The sequence below is a fragment of the Triturus cristatus genome, chromosome 5_2, assembly GCF_964204655.1.
Source record: "Triturus cristatus chromosome 5_2, aTriCri1.1, whole genome shotgun sequence".
NCBI classification, from domain to species: Eukaryota; Metazoa; Chordata; class Amphibia; order Caudata; family Salamandridae; genus Triturus; species Triturus cristatus.
Window position 1 is genome coordinate 552,191,291 of NC_140588.1, and position 19,379 is coordinate 552,210,669.

Genomic DNA, 19,379 nt, shown 5'->3' on the forward strand with positions numbered 1-19,379 from the left:
TTTCTTTCAAGTGTATTCATTAATATCACATATCTAATACCGGTAGGGTGAACAATTAATTTATTGATTATACTCTAAAAGTTTATTAGATGTGAGCAAATAATAGAAATTTTACAATACCTGGAAACTAAATGGCTCAAAATAATGAGAGATTTTACAAACTCACTCTGGTTTCTCAAACTCATCACAGGGGCCTGATGCAAGACATTACTTTTTAAAATCTTACTGTTATTGTTAAGGCGAACAAGGAACTTTTTCATTGCAAAGCATTCATTAAAACAAAACTTGAGGAGTCAAACTTTGTATTACGGGGACCGAAGATGTGCAGTTTGAATAATAATCTTGAAATTCAGACGTACAAAGATTTTACACACTGATTTTCAACAGTAAATCCACAACCAAAAAAGTGGAATCTTTTGAAAGACATGTCAAAGGTGTGAATCTGAAATTCACTTTTAAAGACATTCACAATGAAATGCACTGTGTAAGTCCAGCATGTTGTCAGCTAAGAAATCAGCAAAAATGAACTATCTCATTACTGGCCATATAGATGAGAAAGGAAAATAAACTCATGTTTACAATGTGGATGTGAAAGAACAGTTTCTAGGTTCAGCTTCAATATTTATGTTAATGAATAATTGATATGTTCATATTGTCTAACAGCTATCTAGACGGATAAAGCTATGTATGCATCTATACATACTTATGCGTTCATACGCATCAGTATAAAACATTGATATTATGTTTTTTCTAGACCAAATTCTAAAAAATGAGTTAAACAGTGAATCTCATAATTGTAGTAGGTCCCACCGAGATTTGAACTCGGATCGCTGGATTCAGAGTCCAGAGTGCTAACCATTACACCATGGAACCCTCTCACACAAGAGTGACGTTTCCATTGAGACAAAAGAGAGCGCATCAGTGATGGCCTTCTCTTATATTGATAAAAAGATATCTCATTTGAATGGTCATAGTGGATAGAGCTTTAATGTGATTTGATTCTTTTCAGCTATATTCTCTATAAAAGTGTTAAATATTCAAATGTTTATCTGAATATAAAAGTTATATCACAATGTTCATCTTTGCCTGTAGCATAATAAAACAGTCTACATTTCCAGACTACTGAAGCAATGTCTCTGTCTCCTGCATGGGTGGCTCCATAGAGCAATGGTTGGCAATTTGGACTTTGCATCCAATGATCCGATTTGAAACCTTGGAGGGACTTTTTTTATTACTCTTGAGCTTTTCCATTTCTTCATCTTTGTTCATTGATAGCTCAAATCCAACACCAGTAGGTTGAAAGAGTCAATTATTGAATGCTTTCAAAATGTCCATCAGCTTGAACAAGTTACATCAATACAAACTTTAAAATACTTTGACATCAAATTTCTTCACAAAGTAGTTAGCCATTATAAAATCATATTCTGATTTTCTCAAACGCATTTCAGATGGGTGATTCACAGCATCACTTTTTTAAGCTTTCCCGCTATTGATAAGGCGAAAATAGCACATTTTGAATGAGAAGTTTTCTTCAATCAAACATAGAGGAACCCAAATGATGATCTCATTCAGCTAGTAAAAATGTTGTTTTATATTAGTATGGAAATCGTGAAAAGAAAATGTTTTTCATGCTGATTTACAACAGTTGATCTCCAATCGTAAAATATAAGCTTTTGGTCGGAGGCATCACAGGTACTGATCAAATTCTAATTTTTGAACATTGTTCACAAATCATATGATATGCTTTATATACATAAACTGTATTGTTGGATCAATACTGAGTAAAAAGTGACTATCTCAATTTCTGGACATATAAAAGAGAAAGAAGTAGAAACTCATGTTTCAAATGCTGAGAGGCAACAACTGTTCATGATTTTCACCTCCACTAATTATATTTATTTTTATAATCTATATGTTTATATTTTCCTATAAATATACAGAGACATATAGCTATATATACAGAGATACATATGTACAGGTTGATTTTTACATGTTTATAAGTAAATGTGATGTTGTTCCAAATAAAACTTCTAAGAACTGAATGGAAAAGAAAATTGTAAAGTTCAGATAAGTCCCACTGAAATTTGTACTCAGATCCCTGTTTTCAGAGTCCAGAGTGCTAACCACGACACCATCCACCCTCCCGTACCAGGGTGAGCTTTCCATTTTGACAGAAGAGATTTGCCTCAGGGGGCAACTTATCTTTCATTGAAAAATATTATCTCACATAAAAACCACTGTTCAACAGAGTTATAACGTTATTTGAGTCTTTTGGGCAACATCCTTCCCCAACATAGTTCAATATGCAAAAGTTTACCAGAATAGGAAAGCAATCCAATACAGTTTCTCTTTGACAGTAGAATATTAAAAACTTTGACATTTCCACATTCCTGCAGCAGTTTATGCTCCTTTCACATGGGAGGTTCCATGGTGTAATGGTTAGCACTTTGGACTTTGAATCCAATGATCCGAGTTCAAATCTCGGTGGGACCATTTTATGACTCTTGACCAAATCATTTTCTTTCAAGTGTATTCATTAATATCACATATCTAATACCGGTAGGGTGAACAATTAATTTATTGATTATACTCTAAAAGTTTATTAGATGTGAGCAAATAATAGAAATTTTACAATACCTGGAAACTAAATGGCTCAAAATAATGAGAGATTTTACAAACTCACTCTGGTTTCTCAAACTCATCACAGGGGCCTGATGCAAGACATTACTTTTTAAAATCTTACTGTTATTGTTAAGGCGAACAAGGAACTTTTTCATTGCAAAGCATTCATTAAAACAAAACTTGAGGAGTCAAACTTTGTATTACGGGGACCGAAGATGTGCAGTTTGAATAATAATCTTGAAATTCAGACGTACAAAGATTTTACACACTGATTTTCAACAGTAAATCCACAACCAAAAAAGTGGAATCTTTTGAAAGACATGTCAAAGGTGTGAATCTGAAATTCACTTTTAAAGACATTCACAATGAAATGCACTGTGTAAGTCCAGCATGTTGTCAGCTAAGAAATCAGCAAAAATGAACTATCTCATTACTGGCCATATAGATGAGAAAGGAAAATAAACTCATGTTTACAATGTGGATGTGAAAGAACAGATTCTAGGTTCAGCTTCAATATTTATGTTAATGAATAATTGATATGTTCATATTGTCTAACAGCTATCTAGACGGATAAAGCTATGTATGCATCTATACATACTTATGCGTTCATACGCATCAGTATAAAACATTGATATTATGTTTTTTCTAGACCAAATTCTAAAAAATGAGTTAAACAGTGAATCTCATAATTGTAGTAGGTCCCACCGAGATTTGAACTCGGATCGCTGGATTCAGAGTCCAGAGTGCTAACCATTACACCATGGAACCCTCTCACACAAGAGTGACGTTTCCATTGAGACAAAAGAGAGCGCATCAGTGATGGCCTTCTCTTATATTGATAAAAAGATATCTCATTTGAATGGTCATAGTGGATAGAGCTTTAATGTGATTTGATTCTTTTCAGCTATATTCTCTATAAAAGTGTTAAATATTCAAATGTTTATCTGAATATAAAAGTTATATCACAATGTTCATCTTTGCCTGTAGCATAATAAAACAGTCTACATTTCCAGACTACTGAAGCAATGTCTCTGTCTCCTGCATGGGTGGCTCCATAGAGCAATGGTTGGCAATTTGGACTTTGCATCCAATGATCCGATTTGAAACCTTGGAGGGACTTTTTTTATTACTCTTGAGCTTTTCCATTTCTTCATCTTTGTTCATTGATAGCTCAAATCCAACACCAGTAGGTTGAAAGAGTCAATTATTGAATGCTTTCAAAATGTCCATCAGCTTGAACAAGTTACATCAATACAAACTTTAAAATACTTTGACATCAAATTTCTTCACAAAGTAGTTAGCCATTATAAAATCATATTCTGATTTTCTCAAACGCATTTCAGATGGGTGATTCACAGCATCACTTTTTTAAGCTTTCCCGCTATTGATAAGGCGAAAATAGCACATTTTGAATGAGAAGTTTTCTTCAATCAAACATAGAGGAACCCAAATGATGATCTCATTCAGCTAGTAAAAATGTTGTTTTATATTAGTATGGAAATCGTGAAAAGAAAATGTTTTTCATGCTGATTTACAACAGTTGATCTCCAATCGTAAAATATAAGCTTTTGGTCGGAGGCATCACAGGTACTGATCAAATTCTAATTTTTGAACATTGTTCACAAATCATATGATATGCTTTATATACATAAACTGTATTGTTGGATCAATACTGAGTAAAAAGTGACTATCTCAATTTCTGGACATATAAAAGAGAAAGAAGTAGAAACTCATGTTTCAAATGCTGAGAGGCAACAACTGTTCATGATTTTCACCTCCACTAATTATATTTATTTTTATAATCTATATGTTTATATTTTCCTATAAATATACAGAGACATATAGCTATATATACAGAGATACATATGTACAGGTTGATTTTTACATGTTTATAAGTAAATGTGATGTTGTTCCAAATAAAACTTCTAAGAACTGAATGGAAAAGAAAATTGTAAAGTTCAGATAAGTCCCACTGAAATTTGTACTCAGATCCCTGTTTTCAGAGTCCAGAGTGCTAACCACGACACCATCCACCCTCCCGTACCAGGGTGAGCTTTCCATTTTGACAGAAGAGATTTGCCTCAGGGGGCAACTTATCTTTCATTGAAAAATATTATCTCACATAAAAACCACTGTTCAACAGAGTTATAACGTTATTTGAGTCTTTTGGGCAACATCCTTCCCCAACATAGTTCAATATGCAAAAGTTTACCAGAATAGGAAAGCAATCCAATACAGTTTCTCTTTGACAGTAGAATATTAAAAACTTTGACATTTCCACATTCCTGCAGCAGTTTATGCTCCTTTCACATGGGAGGTTCCATGGTGTAATGGTTAGCACTTTGGACTTTGAATCCAATGATCCGAGTTCAAATCTCGGTGGGACCATTTTATGACTCTTGACCAAATCATTTTCTTTCAAGTGTATTCATTAATATCACATATCTAATACCGGTAGGGTGAACAATTAATTTATTGATTATACTCTAAAAGTTTATTAGATGTGAGCAAATAATAGAAATTTTACAATACCTGGAACCTAAATGGCTCAAAATAATGAGAGATTTTACAAACTCACTCTGGTTTCTCAAACTCATCACAGGGGCCTGATGCAAGACATTACTTTTTAAAATCTTACTGTTATTGTTAAGGCGAACAAGGAACTTTTTCATTGCAAAGCATTCATTAAAACAAAACTTGAGGAGTCAAACTTTGTATTACGGGGACCGAAGATGTGCAGTTTGAATAATAATCTTGAAATTCAGACGTACAAAGATTTTACACACTGATTTTCAACAGTAAATCCACAACCAAAAAAGTGGAATCTTTTGAAAGACATGTCAAAGGTGTGAATCTGAAATTCACTTTTAAAGACATTCACAATGAAATGCACTGTGTAAGTCCAGCATGTTGTCAGCTAAGAAATCAGCAAAAATGAACTATCTCATTACTGGCCATATAGATGAGAAAGGAAAATAAACTCATGTTTACAATGTGGATGTGAAAGAACAGTTTCTAGGTTCAGCTTCAATATTTATGTTAATGAATAATTGATATGTTCATATTGTCTAACAGCTATCTAGACGGATAAAGCTATGTATGCATCTATACATACTTATGCGTTCATACGCATCAGTATAAAACATTGATATTATGTTTTTTCTAGACCAAATTCTAAAAAATGAGTTAAACAGTGAATCTCATAATTGTAGTAGGTCCCACCGAGATTTGAACTCGGATCGCTGGATTCAGAGTCCAGAGTGCTAACCATTACACCATGGAACCCTCTCACACAAGAGTGACGTTTCCATTGAGACAAAAGAGAGCGCATCAGTGATGGCCTTCTCTTATATTGATAAAAAGATATCTCATTTGAATGGTCATAGTGGATAGAGCTTTAATGTGATTTGATTCTTTTCAGCTATATTCTCTATAAAAGTGTTAAATATTCAAATGTTTATCTGAATATAAAAGTTATATCACAATGTTCATCTTTGCCTGTAGCATAATAAAACAGTCTACATTTCCAGACTACTGAAGCAATGTCTCTGTCTCCTGCATGGGTGGCTCCATAGAGCAATGGTTGGCAATTTGGACTTTGCATCCAATGATCCGATTTGAAACCTTGGAGGGACTTTTTTTATTACTCTTGAGCTTTTCCATTTCTTCATCTTTGTTCATTGATAGCTCAAATCCAACACCAGTAGGTTGAAAGAGTCAATTATTGAATGCTTTCAAAATGTCCATCAGCTTGAACAAGTTACATCAATACAAACTTTAAAATACTTTGACATCAAATTTCTTCACAAAGTAGTTAGCCATTATAAAATCATATTCTGATTTTCTCAAACGCATTTCAGATGGGTGATTCACAGCATCACTTTTTTAAGCTTTCCCGCTATTGATAAGGCGAAAATAGCACATTTTGAATGAGAAGTTTTCTTCAATCAAACATAGAGGAACCCAAATGATGATCTCATTCAGCTAGTAAAAATGTTGTTTTATATTAGTATGGAAATCGTGAAAAGAAAATGTTTTTCATGCTGATTTACAACAGTTGATCTCCAATCGTAAAATATAAGCTTTTGGTCGGAGGCATCACAGGTACTGATCAAATTCTAATTTTTGAACATTGTTCACAAATCATATGATATGCTTTATATACATAAACTGTATTGTTGGATCAATACTGAGTAAAAAGTGACTATCTCAATTTCAGGACATATAAAAGAGAAAGAAGTAGAAACTCATGTTTCAAATGCTGAGAGGCAACAACTGTTCATGATTTTCACCTCCACTAATTATATTTATTTTTATAATCTATATGTTTATATTTTCCTATAAATATACAGAGACATATAGCTATATATACAGAGATACATATGTACAGGTTGATTTTTACATGTTTATAAGTAAATGTGATGTTGTTCCAAATAAAACTTCTAAGAAGTGAATGGAAAAGAAAATTGTAAAGTTCAGATAAGTCCCACTGAAATTTGTACTCAGATCCCTGTTTTCAGAGTCCAGAGTGCCAACCACGACACCATCCACCCTCCCGTACCAGGGTGAGCTTTCCATTTTGACAGAAGAGATTTGCCTCAGGGGGCAACTTATCTTTCATTGAAAAATATTATCTCACATAAAAACCACTGTTCAACAGAGTTATAACGTTATTTGAGTCTTTTGGGCAACATCCTTCCCCAACATAGTTCAATATGCAAAAGTTTACCAGAATAGGAAAGCAATCCAATACAGTTTCTCTTTGACAGTAGAATATTAAAAACTTTGACATTTCCACATTCCTGCAGCAGTTTATGCTCCTTTCACATGGGAGGTTCCATGGTGTAACGGTTAGCACTTTGGACTTTGAATCCAATGATCCGAGTTCAAATCTCGGTGGGACCATTTTATGACTCTTGACCAAATCATTTTCTTTCAAGTGTATTCATTAATATCACATATCTAATACCGGTAGGGTGAACAATTAATTTATTGATTATACTCTAAAAGTTTATTAGATGTGAGCAAATAATAGAAATTTTACAATACCTGGAACCTAAATGGCTCAAAATAATGAGAGATTTTACAAACTCACTCTGGTTTCTCAAACTCATCACAGGGGCCTGATGCAAGACATTACTTTTTAAAATCTTACTGTTATTGTTAAGGCGAACAAGGAACTTTTTCATTGCAAAGCATTCATTAAAACAAAACTTGAGGAGTCAAACTTTGTATTACCGGGACCGAAGATGTGCAGTTTGAATAATAATCTTGAAATTCAGACGAACAAAGATTTTACACACTGATTTTCAACAGTAAATCCACAACCAAAAAAGTGGAATCTTTTGAAAGACATGTCAAAGGTGTGAATCTGAAATTCACTTTTAAAGACATTCACAATGAAATGCACTGTGTAAGTCCAGCATGTTGTCAGCTAAGAAATCAGCAAAAATGAACTATCTCATTACTGGCCATATAGATGAGAAAGGAAAATAAACTCATGTTTACAATGTGGATGTGAAAGAACAGTTTCTAGGTTCAGCTTCAATATTTATGTTAATGAATAATTGATATGTTCATATTGTCTAACAGCTATCTAGACGGATAAAGCTATGTATGCATCTATACATACTTATGCGTTCATACGCATCAGTATAAAACATTGATATTATGTTTTTTCTAGACCAAATTCTAAAAAATGAGTTAAACAGTGAATCTCATAATTGTAGTAGGTCCCACCGAGATTTGAACTCGGATCGCTGGATTCAGAGTCCAGAGTGCTAACCATTACACCATGGAACCCTCTCACACAAGAGTGACGTTTCCATTGAGACAAAAGAGAGCGCATCAGTGATGGCCTTCTCTTATATTGATAAAAAGATATCTCATTTGAATGGTCATAGTGGATAGAGCTTTAATGTGATTTGATTCTTTTCAGCTATATTCTCTATAAAAGTGTTAAATATTCAAATGTTTATCTGAATATAAAAGTTATATCACAATGTTCATCTTTGCCTGTAGCATAATAAAACAGTCTACATTTCCAGACTACTGAAGCAATGTCTCTGTCTCCTGCATGGGTGGCTCCATAGAGCAATGGTTGGCAATTTGGACTTTGCATCCAATGATCCGATTTGAAACCTTGGAGGGACTTTTTTTATTACTCTTGAGCTTTTCCATTTCTTCATCTTTGTTCATTGATAGCTCAAATCCAACACCAGTAGGTTGAAAGAGTCAATTATTGAATGCTTTCAAAATGTGCATCAGCTTGAACAAGTTACATCAATACAAACTTTAAAATACTTTGACATCAAATTTCTTCACAAAGTAGTTAGCCATTATAAAATCATATTCTGATTTTCTCAAACGCATTTCAGATGGGTGATTCACAGCATCACTTTTTTAAGCTTTCCCGCTATTGATAAGGCGAAAATAGCACATTTTGAATGAGAAGTTTTCTTCAATCAAACATAGAGGAACCCAAATGATGATCTCATTCAGCTAGTAAAAATGTTGTTTTATATTAGTATGGAAATCGTGAAAAGAAAATGTTTTTCATGCTGATTTACAACAGTTGATCTCCAATCGTAAAATATAAGCTTTTGGTCGGAGGCATCACAGGTACTGATCAAATTCTAATTTTTGAACATTGTTCACAAATCATATGATATGCTTTATATACATAAACTGTATTGTTGGATCAATACTGAGTAAAAAGTGACTATCTCAATTTCAGGACATATAAAAGAGAAAGAAGTAGAAACTCATGTTTCAAATGCTGAGAGGCAACAACTGTTCATGATTTTCACCTCCACTAATTATATTTATTTTTATAATCTATATGTTTATATTTTCCTATAAATATACAGAGACATATAGCTATATATACAGAGATACATATGTACAGGTTGATTTTTACATGTTTATAAGTAAATGTGATGTTGTTCCAAATAAAACTTCTAAGAAGTGAATGGAAAAGAAAATTGTAAAGTTCAGATAAGTCCCACTGAAATTTGTACTCAGATCCCTGTTTTCAGAGTCCAGAGTGCCAACCATGACACCATCCACCCTCCCGTACCAGGGTGAGCTTTCCATTTTGACAGAAGAGATTTGCCTCAGGGGGCAACTTATCTTTCATTGAAAAATATTATCTCACATAAAAACCACTGTTCAACAGAGTTATAACGTTATTTGAGTCTTTTGGGCAACATCCTTCCCCAACATAGTTCAATATGCAAAAGTTTACCAGAATAGGAAAGCAATCCAATACAGTTTCTCTTTGACAGTAGAATATTAAAAACTTTGACATTTCCACATTCCTGCAGCAGTTTATGCTCCTTTCACATGGGAGGTTCCATGGTGTAACGGTTAGCACTTTGGACTTTGAATCCAATGATCCGAGTTCAAATCTCGGTGGGACCATTTTATGACTCTTGACCAAATCATTTTCTTTCAAGTGTATTCATTAATATCACATATCTAATACCGGTAGGGTGAACAATTAATTTATTGATTATACTCTAAAAGTTTATTAGATGTGAGCAAATAATAGAAATTTTACAATACCTGGAACCTAAATGGCTCAAAATAATGAGAGATTTTACAAACTCACTCTGGTTTCTCAAACTCATCACAGGGGCCTGATGCAAGACATTACTTTTTAAAATCTTACTGTTATTGTTAAGGCGAACAAGGAACTTTTTCATTGCAAAGCATTCATTAAAACAAAACTTGAGGAGTCAAACTTTGTATTACGGGGACCGAAGATGTGCAGTTTGAATAATAATCTTGAAATTCAGACGTACAAAGATTTTACACACTGATTTTCAACAGTAAATCCACAACCAAAAAAGTGGAATCTTTTGAAAGACATGTCAAAGGTGTGAATCTGAAATTCACTTTTAAAGACATTCACAATGAAATGCACTGTGTAAGTCCAGCATGTTGTCAGCTAAGAAATCAGCAAAAATGAACTATCTCATTACTGGCCATATAGATGAGAAAGGAAAATAAACTCATGTTTACAATGTGGATGTGAAAGAACAGTTTCTAGGTTCAGCTTCAATATTTATGTTAATGAATAATTGATATGTTCATATTGTCTAACAGCTATCTAGACGGATAAAGCTATGTATGCATCTATACATACTTATGCGTTCATACGCATCAGTATAAAACATTGATATTATGTTTTTTCTAGACCAAATTCTAAAAAATGAGTTAAACAGTGAATCTCATAATTGTAGTAGGTCCCACCGAGATTTGAACTCGGATCGCTGGATTCAGAGTCCAGAGTGCTAACCATTACACCATGGAACCCTCTCACACAAGAGTGACGTTTCCATTGAGACAAAAGAGAGCGCATCAGTGATGGCCTTCTCTTATATTGATAAAAAGATATCTCATTTGAATGGTCATAGTGGATAGAGCTTTAATGTGATTTGATTCTTTTCAGCTATATTCTCTATAAAAGTGTTAAATATTCAAATGTTTATCTGAATATAAAAGTTATATCACAATGTTCATCTTTGCCTGTAGCATAATAAAACAGTCTACATTTCCAGACTACTGAAGCAATGTCTCTGTCTCCTGCATGGGTGGCTCCATAGAGCAATGGTTGGCAATTTGGACTTTGCATCCAATGATCCGATTTGAAACCTTGGAGGGACTTTTTTTATTACTCTTGAGCTTTTCCATTTCTTCATCTTTGTTCATTGATAGCTCAAATCCAACACCAGTAGGTTGAAAGAGTCAATTATTGAATGCTTTCAAAATGTCCATCAGCTTGAACAAGTTACATCAATACAAACTTTAAAATACTTTGACATCAAATTTCTTCACAAAGTAGTTAGCCATTATAAAATCATATTCTGATTTTCTCAAACGCATTTCAGATGGGTGATTCACAGCATCACTTTTTTAAGCTTTCCCGCTATTGATAAGGCGAAAATAGCACATTTTGAATGAGAAGTTTTCTTCAATCAAACATAGAGGAACCCAAATGATGATCTCATTCAGCTAGTAAAAATGTTGTTTTATATTAGTATGGAAATCGTGAAAAGAAAATGTTTTTCATGCTGATTTACAACAGTTGATCTCCAATCGTAAAATATAAGCTTTTGGTCGGAGGCATCACAGGTACTGATCAAATTCTAATTTTTGAACATTGTTCACAAATCATATGATATGCTTTATATACATAAACTGTATTGTTGGATCAATACTGAGTAAAAAGTGACTATCTCAATTTCTGGACATATAAAAGAGAAAGAAGTAGAAACTCATGTTTCAAATGCTGAGAGGCAACAACTGTTCATGATTTTCACCTCCACTAATTATATTTATTTTTATAATCTATATGTTTATATTTTCCTATAAATATACAGAGACATATAGCTATATATACAGAGATACATATGTACAGGTTGATTTTTACATGTTTATAAGTAAATGTGATGTTGTTCCAAATAAAACTTCTAAGAACTGAATGGAAAAGAAAATTGTAAAGTTCAGATAAGTCCCACTGAAATTTGTACTCAGATCCCTGTTTTCAGAGTCCAGAGTGCTAACCATGACACCATCCACCCTCCCGTACCAGGGTGAGCTTTCCATTTTGACAGAAGAGATTTGCCTCAGGGGGCAACTTATCTTTCATTGAAAAATATTATCTCACATAAAAACCACTGTTCAACAGAGTTATAACGTTATTTGAGTCTTTTGGGCAACATCCTTCCCCAACATAGTTCAATATGCAAAAGTTTACCAGAATAGGAAAGCAATCCAATACAGTTTCTCTTTGACAGTAGAATATTAAAAACTTTGACATTTCCACATTCCTGCAGCAGTTTATGCTCCTTTCACATGGGAGGTTCCATGGTGTAACGGTTAGCACTTTGGACTTTGAATCCAATGATCCGAGTTCAAATCTCGGTGGGACCATTTTATGACTCTTGACCAAATCATTTTCTTTCAAGTGTATTCATTAATATCACATATCTAATACCGGTAGGGTGAACAATTAATTTATTGATTATACTCTAAAAGTTTATTAGATGTGAGCAAATAATAGAAATTTTACAATACCTGGAACCTAAATGGCTCAAAATAATGAGAGATTTTACAAACTCACTCTGGTTTCTCAAACTCATCACAGGGGCCTGATGCAAGACATTACTTTTTAAAATCTTACTGTTATTGTTAAGGCGAACAAGGAACTTTTTCATTGCAAAGCATTCATTAAAACAAAACTTGAGGAGTCAAACTTTGTATTACGGGGACCGAAGATGTGCAGTTTGAATAATAATCTTGAAATTCAGACGTACAAAGATTTTACACACTGATTTTCAACAGTAAATCCACAACCAAAAAAGTTGAATCTTTTGAAAGACATGTCAAAGGTGTGAATCTGAAATTCACTTTTAAAGACATTCACAATGAAATGCACTGTGTAAGTCCAGCATGTTGTCAGCTAAGAAATCAGCAAAAATGAACTATCTCATTACTGGCCATATAGATGAGAAAGGAAAATAAACTCATGTTTACAATGTGGATGTGAAAGAACAGTTTCTAGGTTCAGCTTCAATATTTATGTTAATGAATAATTGATATGTTCATATTGTCTAACAGCTATCTAGACGGATAAAGCTATGTATGCATCTATACATACTTATGCGTTCATACGCATCAGTATAAAACATTGATATTATGTTTTTTCTAGACCAAATTCTAAAAAATGAGTTAAACAGTGAATCTCATAATTGTAGTAGGTCCCACCGAGATTTGAACTCGGATCGCTGGATTCAGAGTCCAGAGTGCTAACCATTACACCATGGAACCCTCTCACACAAGAGTGACGTTTCCATTGAGACAAAAGAGAGCGCATCAGTGATGGCCTTCTCTTATATTGATAAAAAGATATCTCATTTGAATGGTCATAGTGGATAGAGCTTTAATGTGATTTGATTCTTTTCAGCTATATTCTCTATAAAAGTGTTAAATATTCAAATGTTTATCTGAATATAAAAGTTATATCACAATGTTCATCTTTGCCTGTAGCATAATAAAACAGTCTACATTTCCAGACTACTGAAGCAATGTCTCTGTCTCCTGCATGGGTGGCTCCATAGAGCAATGGTTGGCAATTTGGACTTTGCATCCAATGATCCGATTTGAAACCTTGGAGGGACTTTTTTTATTACTCTTGAGCTTTTCCATTTCTTCATCTTTGTTCATTGATAGCTCAAATCCAACACCAGTAGGTTGAAAGAGTCAATTATTGAATGCTTTCAAAATGTCCATCAGCTTGAACAAGTTACATCAATACAAACTTTAAAATACTTTGACATCAAATTTCTTCACAAAGTAGTTAGCCATTATAAAATCATATTCTGATTTTCTCAAACGCATTTCAGATGGGTGATTCACAGCATCACTTTTTTAAGCTTTCCCGCTATTGATAAGGCGAAAATAGCACATTTTGAATGAGAAGTTTTCTTCAATCAAACATAGAGGAACCCAAATGATGATCTCATTCAGCTAGTAAAAATGTTGTTTTATATTAGTATGGAAATCGTGAAAAGAAAATGTTTTTCATGCTGATTTACAACAGTTGATCTCCAATCGTAAAATATAAGCTTTTGGTCGGAGGCATCACAGGTACTGATCAAATTCTAATTTTTGAACATTGTTCACAAATCATATGATATGCTTTATATACATAAACTGTATTGTTGGATCAATACTGAGTAAAAAGTGACTATCTCAATTTCTGGACATATAAAAGAGAAAGAAGTAGAAACTCATGTTTCAAATGCTGAGAGGCAACAACTGTTCATGATTTTCACCTCCACTAATTATATTTATTTTTATAATCTATATGTTTATATTTTCCTATAAATATACAGAGACATATAGCTATATATACAGAGATACATATGTACAGGTTGATTTTTACATGTTTATAAGTAAATGTGATGTTGTTCCAAATAAAACTTCTAAGAACTGAATGGAAAAGAAAATTGTAAAGTTCAGATAAGTCCCACTGAAATTTGTACTCAGATCCCTGTTTTCAGAGTCCAGAGTGCTAACCATGACACCATCCACCCTCCCGTACCAGGGTGAGCTTTCCATTTTGACAGAAGAGATTTGCCTCAGGGGGCAACTTATCTTTCATTGAAAAATATTATCTCACATAAAAACCACTGTTCAACAGAGTTATAACGTTATTTGAGTCTTTTGGGCAACATCCTTCCCCAACATAGTTCAATATGCAAAAGTTTACCAGAATAGGAAAGCAATCCAATACAGTTTCTCTTTGACAGTAGAATATTAAAAACTTTGACATTTCCACATTCCTGCAGCAGTTTATGCTCCTTTCACATGGGAGGTTCCATGGTGTAACGGTTAGCACTTTGGACTTTGAATCCAATGATCCGAGTTCAAATCTCGGTGGGACCATTTTATGACTCTTGACCAAATCATTTTCTTTCAAGTGTATTCATTAATATCACATATCTAATACCGGTAGGGTGAACAATTAATTTATTGATTATACTCTAAAAGTTTATTAGATGTGAGCAAATAATAGAAATTTTACAATACCTGGAACCTAAATGGCTCAAAATAATGAGAGATTTTACAAACTCACTCTGGTTTCTCAAACTCATCACAGGGGCCTGATGCAAGACATTACTTTTTAAAATCTTACTGTTATTGTTAAGGCGAACAAGGAACTTTTTCATTGCAAAGCATTCATTAAAACAAAACTTGAGGAGTCAAACTTTGTATTACGGGGACCGAAGATGTGCAGTTTGAATAATAATCTTGAAATTCAGACGTACAAAGATTTTACACACTGATTTTCAACAGTAAATCCACAACCAAAAAAGTTGAATCTTTTGAAAGACATGTCAAAGGTGTGAATCTGAAATTCACTTTTAAAGACATTCACAATGAAATGCACTGTGTAAGTCCAGCATGTTGTCAGCTAAGAAATCAGCAAAAATGAACTATCTCATTACTGGCCATATAGATGAGAAAGGAAAATAAACTCATGTTTACAATGTGGATGTGAAAGAACAGTTTCTAGGTTCAGCTTCAATATTTATGTTAATGAATAATTGATATGTTCATATTGTCTAACAGCTATCTAGACGGATAAAGCTATGTATGCATCTATACATACTTATGCGTTCATACGCATCAGTATAAAACATTGATATTATGTTTTTTCTAGACCAAATTCTAAAAAATGAGTTAAACAGTGAATCTCATAATTGTAGTAGGTCCCACCGAGATTTGAACTCGGATCGCTGGATTCAGAGTCCAGAGTGCTAACCATTACACCATGGAACCCTCTCACACAAGAGTGACGTTTCCATTGAGACAAAAGAGAGCGCATCAGTGATGGCCTTCTCTTATATTGATAAAAAGATATCTCATTTGAATGGTCATAGTGGATAGAGCTTTAATGTGATTTGATTCTTTTCAGCTATATTCTCTATAAAAGTGTTAAATATTCAAATGTTTATCTGAATATAAAAGTTATATCACAATGTTCATCTTTGCCTGTAGCATAATAAAACAGTCTACATTTCCAGACTACTGAAGCAATGTCTCTGTCTCCTGCATGGGTGGCTCCATAGAGCAATGGTTGGCAATTTGGACTTTGCATCCAATGATCCGATTTGAAACCTTGGAGGGACTTTTTTTATTACTCTTGAGCTTTTCCATTTCTTCATCTTTGTTCATTGATAGCTCAAATCCAACACCAGTAGGTTGAAAGAGTCAATTATTGAATGCTTTCAAAATGTCCATCAGCTTGAACAAGTTACATCAATACAAACTTTAAAATACTTTGACATCAAATTTCTTCACAAAGTAGTTAGCCATTATAAAATCATATTCTGATTTTCTCAAACGCATTTCAGATGGGTGATTCACAGCATCACTTTTTTAAGCTTTCCCGCTATTGATAAGGCGAAAATAGCACATTTTGAATGAGAAGTTTTCTTCAATCAAACATAGAGGAACCCAAATGATGATCTCATTCAGCTAGTAAAAATGTTGTTTTATATTAGTATGGAAATCGTGAAAAGAAAATGTTTTTCATGCTGATTTACAACAGTTGATCTCCAATCGTAAAATATAAGCTTTTGGTCGGAGGCATCACAGGTACTGATCAAATTCTAATTTTTGAACATTGTTCACAAATCATATGATATGCTTTATATACATAAACTGTATTGTTGGATCAATACTGAGTAAAAAGTGACTATCTCAATTTCAGGACATATAAAAGAGAAAGAAGTAGAAACTCATGTTTCAAATGCTGAGAGGCAACAACTGTTCATGATTTTCACCTCCACTAATTATATTTATTTTTATAATCTATATGTTTATATTTTCCTATAAATATACAGAGACATATAGCTATATATACAGAGATACATATGTACAGGTTGATTTTTACATGTTTATAAGTAAATGTGATGTTGTTCCAAATAAAACTTCTAAGAACTGAATGGAAAAGAAAATTGTAAAGTTCAGATAAGTCCCACTGAAATTTGTACTCAGATCCCTGTTTTCAGAGTCCAGAGTGCTAACCATGACACCATCCACCCTCCCGTACCAGGGTGAGCTTTCCATTTTGACAGAAGAGATTTGCCTCAGGGGGCAACTTATCTTTCATTGAAAAATATTATCTCACATAAAAACCACTGTTCAACAGAGTTATAACGTTATTTGAGTCTTTTGGGCAACATCCTTCCCCAACATAGTTCAATATGCAAAAGTTTACCAGAATAGGAAAGCAATCCAATACAGTTTCTCTTTGACAGTAGAATATTAAAAACTTTGACATTTCCACATTCCTGCAGCAGTTTATGCTCCTTTCACATGGGAGGTTCCATGGTGTAACGGTTAGCACTTTGGACTTTGAATCCAATGATCCGAGTTCAAATCTCGGTGGGACCATTTTATGACTCTTGACCAAATCATTTTCTTTCAAGTGTATTCATTAATATCACATATCTAATACCGGTAGGGTGAACAATTAATTTATTGATTATACTCTAAAAGTTTATTAGATGTGAGCAAATAATAGAAATTTTACAATACCTGGAAACTAAATGGCTCAAAATAATGTGAGATTTTACAAACTCACTCTGGTTTCTCAAACTCATCACAGGGGCCTGATGCAAGACATTACTTTTTAAAATCTTACTGTTATTGTTAAGGCGAACAAGGAACTTTTTCATTGCAAAGCATTCATTAAAACAAAACTTGAGGAGTCAAACTTTGTATTACGGGGACCGAAGATGTGCAGTTTGAATAATAATCTTGAAATTCAGACGTACAAAGATTTTACACACTGATTTTCAACAGTAAATCCACAACCAAAAAAGTGGAATCTTTTGAAAGACATGTCAAAGGTGTGAATCTGAAATTCACTTTTAAAGACATTCACAATGAAATGCACTGTGTAAGTCCAGCATGTTGTCAGCTAAGAAATCAGCAAAAATGAACTATCTCATTACTGGCCATATAGATGAGAAAGGAAAATAAACTCATGTTTACAATGTGGATGTGAAAGAACAGTTTCTAGGTTCAGCTTCAATATTTATGTTAATGAATAATTGATATGTTCATATTGTCTAACAGCTATCTAGACGGATAAAGCTATGTATGCATCTATACATACTTATGCGTTCATACGCATCAGTATAAAACATTGATATTATGTTTTTTCTAGACCAAATTCTAAAAAATGAGTTAAACAGTGAATCTCATAATTGTAGTAGGTCCCACCGAGATTTGAACTCGGATCGCTGGATTCAGAGTCCAGAGTGCTAACCATTACACCATGGAACCCTCTCACACAAGAGTGACGTTTCCATTGAGACAAAAGAGAGCGCATCAGTGATGGCCTTCTCTTATATTGATAAAAAGATATCTCATTTGAATGGTCATAGTGGATAGAGCTTTAATGTGATTTGATTCTTTTCAGCTATATTCTCTATAAAAGTGTTAAATATTCAAATGTTTATCTGAATATAAAAGTTATATCACAATGTTCATCTTTGCCTGTAGCATAATAAAACAGTCTACATTTCCAGACTACTGAAGCAATGTCTCTGTCTCCTGCATGGGTGGCTCCATAGAGCAATGGTTGGCAATTTGGACTTTGCATCCAATGATCCGATTTGAAACCTTGGAGGGACTTTTTTTATTACTCTTGAGCTTTTCCATTTCTTCATCTTTGTTCATTGATAGCTCAAATCCAACACCAGTAGGTTGAAAGAGTCAATTATTGAATGCTTTCAAAATGTCCATCAGCTTGAACAAGTTACATCAATACAAACTTTAAAATACTTTGACATCAAATTTCTTCACAAAGTAGTTAGCCATTATAAAATCATATTCTGATTTTCTCAAACGCATTTCAGATGGGTGATTCACAGCATCACTTTTTTAAGCTTTCCCGCTATTGATAAGGCGAAAATAGCACATTTTGAATGAGAAGTTTTCTTCAATCAAACATAGAGGAACCCAAATGATGATCTCATTCAGCTAGTAAAAATGTTGTTTTATATTAGTATGGAAATCGTGAAAAGAAAATGTTTTTCATGCTGATTTACAACAGTTGATCTCCAATCGTAAAATATAAGCTTTTGGTCGGAGGCATCACAGGTACTGATCAAATTCTAATTTTTGAACATTGTTCACAAATCATATGATATGCTTTATATACATAAACT

The 19,379-nt window shown here is 33.5% G+C and overlaps 15 non-coding genes across 15 annotated transcripts; 7 read left to right on the plus strand and 8 right to left on the minus strand.

The window, feature by feature from the left end:
* Positions 1-801: 801 nt before the first annotated feature.
* Positions 802-873, minus strand: TRNAQ-CUG (transfer RNA glutamine (anticodon CUG)). The gene has a single exon. It is a non-coding gene; the product is annotated as a tRNA-Gln (tRNA).
* Positions 874-2,421: 1,548 nt separating this feature from the next.
* TRNAQ-UUG (transfer RNA glutamine (anticodon UUG)) lies at positions 2,422-2,493 on the plus strand. The gene has a single exon. It is a non-coding gene; the product is annotated as a tRNA-Gln (tRNA).
* An 825-nt stretch (positions 2,494-3,318) lies between these two features.
* Positions 3,319-3,390, minus strand: TRNAQ-CUG (transfer RNA glutamine (anticodon CUG)). The gene has a single exon. It is a non-coding gene; the product is annotated as a tRNA-Gln (tRNA).
* Positions 3,391-4,938: 1,548 nt separating this feature from the next.
* On the plus strand, positions 4,939-5,010 carry TRNAQ-UUG (transfer RNA glutamine (anticodon UUG)). Its single transcript has one exon. It is a non-coding gene; the product is annotated as a tRNA-Gln (tRNA).
* Positions 5,011-5,835: 825 nt separating this feature from the next.
* Positions 5,836-5,907, minus strand: TRNAQ-CUG (transfer RNA glutamine (anticodon CUG)). The gene has a single exon. It is a non-coding gene; the product is annotated as a tRNA-Gln (tRNA).
* Positions 5,908-7,455: 1,548 nt separating this feature from the next.
* TRNAQ-UUG (transfer RNA glutamine (anticodon UUG)) lies at positions 7,456-7,527 on the plus strand. The gene has a single exon. It is a non-coding gene; the product is annotated as a tRNA-Gln (tRNA).
* An 825-nt stretch (positions 7,528-8,352) lies between these two features.
* Positions 8,353-8,424, minus strand: TRNAQ-CUG (transfer RNA glutamine (anticodon CUG)). Its single transcript has one exon. It is a non-coding gene; the product is annotated as a tRNA-Gln (tRNA).
* Positions 8,425-9,972: 1,548 nt separating this feature from the next.
* TRNAQ-UUG (transfer RNA glutamine (anticodon UUG)) lies at positions 9,973-10,044 on the plus strand. Its single transcript has one exon. It is a non-coding gene; the product is annotated as a tRNA-Gln (tRNA).
* An 825-nt stretch (positions 10,045-10,869) lies between these two features.
* TRNAQ-CUG (transfer RNA glutamine (anticodon CUG)) lies at positions 10,870-10,941 on the minus strand. Its single transcript has one exon. It is a non-coding gene; the product is annotated as a tRNA-Gln (tRNA).
* Positions 10,942-12,489: 1,548 nt separating this feature from the next.
* On the plus strand, positions 12,490-12,561 carry TRNAQ-UUG (transfer RNA glutamine (anticodon UUG)). The gene has a single exon. It is a non-coding gene; the product is annotated as a tRNA-Gln (tRNA).
* An 825-nt stretch (positions 12,562-13,386) lies between these two features.
* Positions 13,387-13,458, minus strand: TRNAQ-CUG (transfer RNA glutamine (anticodon CUG)). The gene has a single exon. It is a non-coding gene; the product is annotated as a tRNA-Gln (tRNA).
* Positions 13,459-15,006: 1,548 nt separating this feature from the next.
* On the plus strand, positions 15,007-15,078 carry TRNAQ-UUG (transfer RNA glutamine (anticodon UUG)). Its single transcript has one exon. It is a non-coding gene; the product is annotated as a tRNA-Gln (tRNA).
* An 825-nt stretch (positions 15,079-15,903) lies between these two features.
* On the minus strand, positions 15,904-15,975 carry TRNAQ-CUG (transfer RNA glutamine (anticodon CUG)). The gene has a single exon. It is a non-coding gene; the product is annotated as a tRNA-Gln (tRNA).
* A 1,548-nt stretch (positions 15,976-17,523) lies between these two features.
* On the plus strand, positions 17,524-17,595 carry TRNAQ-UUG (transfer RNA glutamine (anticodon UUG)). The gene has a single exon. It is a non-coding gene; the product is annotated as a tRNA-Gln (tRNA).
* An 825-nt stretch (positions 17,596-18,420) lies between these two features.
* Positions 18,421-18,492, minus strand: TRNAQ-CUG (transfer RNA glutamine (anticodon CUG)). The gene has a single exon. It is a non-coding gene; the product is annotated as a tRNA-Gln (tRNA).
* Between the last annotated feature and the right edge of the window lie 887 nt (positions 18,493-19,379).